Consider the following 6,000-nt stretch of genomic DNA (forward strand, 5'->3'; position numbering starts at 1 on the left):
TGATTTGCACCCTTTAGGGAAGTAGAAAGGTAACAAATGGGCTGGTGGGGAGGGAAGCAGTTCAAGGGAGGAGAAGGGTGGGGGGGTAGTTTAAAAGAACTATAAAGAAAATAAGGGGGTAATTAGAAGGGAGGGGGTAGAAAGGGAAGAAAATTAGGGTGGGGATTAGGAGAAATGATTAAAAAACAAAACATTGGTGTGGAAGAAAATAGTGAAAGAAGAAAAGGCAGGACTAGGAGTAGAAATCAAAATGCTGGGAAATACACACCTGGTAATCATAACGCTGAATGTGAATGGAATGAACTCACCCATAAAATGCAAGCAAATAACAGAGTTGATTAGAATCCAAAATCCTACCATATACTCTCTACAAGAAACACATATGAGGAAGGTAGATACACATAGGGTCAGCATAAGAGGATGGAGCCATATCTAATGGGCATCAACTGATAAAAAGAAGGCAGGAGTGGCAATCATGATATCTGACAAAGACAAAGTAAAAATAGATCTGATTAAAAGGGATAAGGATGGTAATTACATCCTGATAAAAGGCAGTATAGACAATGAGGAAATATCAGTACTCAACACATATGCATCAACTGGCATAGCAATCAAATTTCTAAAGGAGAAACTAGTGGAGCTCAAGGATGAAATAGATAAAAAAATATATATATACTAGTAGGAGACCTGAACCTTCCTCTTCAGAACTAGATAAATCAAATGAAAAAAATAAATAAGAAAGAGGTAAGAGAAGTAAATGAAATCTTAGAAAAAATTAGTTAGTAGATATGTGGAGAAAAATAAATAGGGACAAAAAGGAATACACCTTCTTTTTAGCAGCAGTACATTCACAAATATTGACCATGTATTAGGACATAAAAACATTGCAAACAAGTGCAATAGAGCAGAAATAATAAATGCAACCTTCTCAGATGACAATGCAATGAAAATAATAATTACTAAGGGTTCATGGAGAGGCAAATCAAAAATTAACTGGAAATTAAACAATATGATTCTCCAAAATCGATTAGTTAAAGAACAAATCATAAAAACGATTAATAATTTCATTGAAGAAAATGACAATGATGAGACATCCTTTCAAAACCTTTGGGATGCAGCCAAAGCAGTACTCACAGGGAAATTTATATCCTTGAGTTCATATATTAACAAACTAGAGAGGGCAGAGGTCAATGAATTAGGCCTGCAAATTAAAAAAACTAGAAAGTGAACAAATTAAAAATCCTCAAATGAATAAATTAGAGATTCTAAAAATCAAAGGATAAATCAATAAAATTGAAAGTCAAGGGGCAGCTGGGTAGCTCAGTGGATTGTAAAAATAGATTCGAACTCTGGACTTCAATCCCCACAAGCCCTTGCTCCACTTCCCCCAAATGCTTTATAATCTCACGGAATTCTGAGGTGGGCCGAGATCGAGAAGGGATTTAACCTGATTGCAAAGGCTTTTGTGGGTCTCTTGGACTTCCATTTTGGAGTAGACGCAGCTCTTCCATGATGTGAGATTATCTTGTCTAGGCCTCTCTGGCCTAGGCATGTGTTTCTTATCCTGTATTTTCTTTAATCCTTAATCTTTAATAAACCTCTAAAAAATATAATACTCCTTGCAGAGAGAAACTAATTTCTACTTGCCTCAGTCTCCCCTAAATTTTAATCTTTACAGTTGGCTACCTAATGGGAGAAAAAACTCTCAATCTTCTGATTTCTTTTCTGATCTTTAGTTCAGCTTTAATAGCTAGTGCCTAGAAAAAAAATTTTTTGAGCCACGTTTCTCTGGTCAAGGTTTTTTTTTACCCTCGCAAAGCTGCTGCTCGTTCCAGCCATTAAATAGCCCACAGGATCCAGATCTGTTGCGTTTTCCGCCCACCCCACCTGGCTTGGCCCTTCGCTTCCTGCCTGCAGCCCAGATCGTCCTCACCTGGTACTCTGGCTCCCAGCCCTGTCCACCCTGGTGGCCCACTCGGGCTCTGGCTCCTGCTCCTGGCCTCTCACCTGGTGCCCGATCTCCTGGCCCTGCCTGCCTGTTTCTGCGCCCCAGACCCACGAGCACAACCCCAGCCCGTTCATCACCCAGATCCTCAGAGCAGATCAACCAGCTGGTAACAAACAAACTGGGGTATTGACCATGTGGAGTATCAGAGCAGGGGAGAGAGAAAAGGGAGAGGAGAAGAAACAGACTTTTCAAACAGAAACTTAAAAAGCAATGGGCTGTTTAAAAGGATACCTTTTGACTGTTCTGGTAATTTCATTGATTTCACCTGTGTGCCAGAAGAAATATTCAGCCCAAAGATTCAACTTTGAAGGGGCAAATGGGTGGCTCAGGGAACTGATAGCCAGGCCTAAAGACATGCAGTCCTGGGTTAAAATCTGGCCTCAGACACTTCATGGCCATGTGACCCTGGATGAGTCCCTTCAACCCCATTGCCTAGCCCTTACCACTCTGCCTTCAGACAATAGACATTTAAAAGGATAATTAAAAACAAACAAACAAAAAAAAAACCCCTAAGGAACTTTAAAGACTGGAGGTTATGATTTTAAGGCATTTCAAACTCCAATGGTTTAAAAAAGAATCTCTGTATTCTATTGCATTTTTCCTGATTGTTTTGTTTAAGGTTTAACTTTGTGATTTTAAGTTCATATATTACTAGATTCAATATTATTCTGTTATGCTGTTCATTTAATGTACTGAGTTAACTACTGTTAAATTCTGTTATTTTTTTCCTATAACTGTGCTGAACAAATATTATTGTAATTAAGCCCATATGAAAAAAAAAACAACAGCCTTTCTATTTTGACTTTGTAAATTATCACATAGAGGATAGATGGACTTCAGGACTGGTTATAATTGTATAACAATCTTTGGAAAATTTAATATGCTAAATATCTCAAATGATTTTAAGGGTTTTTAAAATATGATTTTTGTAATTTTTTTAACAATCTCTGGTTATTTTTGCCTTCCCCTACCATGAGGTAAGGCCCATAGCTGAAGTGAAATATATTTTATAAACTCCAACCTTCCCACATGTGAGTGGAAGTTGGGAAGTTAATCTCAGGGCATTTGTATCCCTAAAAAAGCCTCCAAAAAAGGAGCACCCCTTTATTTATACTCTTCAGCTCACTATTTTACTTGCACCAGAATGATATATAGATTTCTTGATTATGTTCTAAACCCAAAATGAGTTTTACTTTGTTTAAAAAATATGTTTAAATACCAAGGTTGAAAGATTGCTATGATTGTAAAACTTGTGACAAATATCCATCAATTCATAAGTTTTTTAAAAAATGCCATACAGCAACTTATGTGAAATATTATAGTGTGTTTGTTTTCTATTGTAATTAATTGGGCTATTGAGAATTTGGGGGATTTTGATACCTACATATTTGTACTACTATATTTTTAAAAATGAAAAATTGTTAACCTTGTTCAATTCATTTGCCTTCTACTCACAGTGATCATGGCCAGATATTAAGAGGAAATGGATCTCATTTTTGGTGAGAAAGTCTTGTAATCATTATTTTCTTAGCTGACACAGTGTGTCAATGATTATAAGCTATATTTTTGAATTTTAAAGCTCTTTTATTATTATGTTTTTCTTGCATTTGCAATATACTTTTTCAGGATTTTTTTAAAATTTATTCTCTCTTTTTATATTTGAAGCACATGTCACCAGCATTAAGATTTTCTTTAACTTTTTGATTTTTCAGTACTATAAGTTTAAGATACATTTGCCAATGCATACCCCAAAAAGATTGTGACTATAAAAATGATGCCACTAATGCTTAATGATTCTGTCTGATTCCAGGACAAGATATACACACAAGAGCCATTGCACAGAGCCAAAGAAAAGCCAATCCAGGATGGATTGATGCACTTCTAGGCCAATAACAAGGTCTTAAACCTAGTAAGACTCGAGGTTACTGTGTTTAACATTGTTAGACATAGGCTTTCCTTGTGTCCACACTCACTCTGAAAATACTCACAGATGAGTATCCCGGAAACTTTGGCTCATATAATCTGGTCCCCTTTTCTGCCTTTCATAGTGTGGTACCTTTCTGTAGTCCTGGCTACTGACTGGGTAAATGCATCATTGCTTAGATCATTTTGATTGGGCCTTGATTCAAGGACCTGTCATAGATTTATTTTTCTTTTTACTTGGAATTTTTACACATAAGACTTTGATAGTCTATATTTTCATCCAAAATTTTTTCTTTTTTTATTTGGATTTTTCTGATATCTTTTGAATATCTCTTGCCAATTGATTCATATACCTCATACCTCATCCATGCATCCCTAAGTGATCCTGTTTTTTTTAATCACCCTCTTAACGGGGGAATGTAAAAAAAAATCATTTAAATTGCAAAGTTTAAATTCTTTTTGAAAAGAATTTTAGGTAAAGAATCTGAATCCAGAACTGAACTGTTGCAGAAGATACTATGAAGAAGCCTCCAGACGAGCCAGCTGCACAAAAATTGAACTTTGGGTATAGTTGATTGAACATTTATTTGTATGTATACTTTTATGACAAAGGGGACTGCCCCCTAACTGGCTTTTTGTCAATGCGTTCAGCAATTATTGGTTTTGTTCTTTTTTTCTCTTATCCTCAAATTATTGTAATCTTTAAATTGATTATGTTTTCATGATCCTTTGGAAAAAAAATTTAATTTTTTTCAAATGATCAAATGAGGGAATGTAAAAAGGGACTCAAACTCTGGACTTCATTCCCCACAAGCCCTTGCTCCACTTCCCCCAAATGCTTTATAATCTCACAGAATTCTGAGGTGGGCCGAGATCGAGAAAGGATTTAACCTGATTGCAAAGGCTTTTGTGGGTCTCTTGGACTTCCGTTTTGGAGCAGACGCAGCTCTTCCATGATGTGAGATTATCTTGTCTAGGCCTCTCTGGCCTAGGCACATGTTTCTTATCCTGTATTTTCTTTAATCCTTAATCTTTAATAAACCTCTAAAAAATATAATACTCCTTGCAGAGAGAAACTAATTTCTACCTCCTCAGTCTCCGTAAATTTTAATCTTTACAGGATTGAGAGCCAGGCCAAGAGATGGGAGGTCCTAGGTTCAAATCTGACCTCAGACACTTCCCAGCTATGTGACCCTGGGCAAGTCACTTGACCCCCATTGCCTAGCCCTTACCACTCTTCTGCCTTGGAGCCAATACACAGTATTGACTCCAAGATGGAAGGTAAGGGTTTTAAAAAAAATTGAAAGTCAAAGTACTATTGATTTAATTAATAAGACTAGAAACTGGTACTTTGAAAAAACAAATAAAATAGACAAAGTACTGGTCAGTCTAATTAAAAAAAAAGGAAAGAAGAAAACCAAATTGACAGTATCCAAGATGAAAAAGGAGACTTCACCTCTAATGAAGAAGAAATTAAGGCAATCATTAAATATTATTATGCTTAATTATATGGCAACAAATATGGCAATCTAGGTGATATGGATGAATATTTACAAAAATATAAATTGCCTAGACTAAAAGAAGAAGAAATAAATTACCTAAACAACCCCATATCAGAAAAAGAAATTGAACAAGCCATCAAAGAACTCCCTAAGAAAAAATCCCCAGGTCCAGATGGATTCACAAATGAATTCTATCAAACATTCAAAGAATAACTAATCCCAATATTACACAAACTATTTGACAGAATAAGCACAGAAGGAGTTCTACCAAATTCCTTTTACAACACAAATATGGTATTGATTCCAAAGCCATGCAGGTCAAAAACAGAGAAAGAAAACTATAGACAAATCTCCTTAATGAATATAGATGCAAAAATTTTAAATGGGATACCAGCAAAAAGACTCCAGCAAGTGATCAGGAGGGTTAATCACTATGACCAGGTAGGATTCATACCAAGAATGCAAGGATGGTTCAATATTAGGAAAACCATCCACATAATTGACCATATCAACAAGCAAACTGACAAAAATTACAAGATTATCTCAATAGATGCAGAAAAAACCTTT

This window comes from Monodelphis domestica, chromosome 2 (assembly GCF_027887165.1).
Source record: "Monodelphis domestica isolate mMonDom1 chromosome 2, mMonDom1.pri, whole genome shotgun sequence".
In the NCBI taxonomy this organism is placed as follows: Eukaryota; Metazoa; Chordata; class Mammalia; order Didelphimorphia; family Didelphidae; genus Monodelphis; species Monodelphis domestica.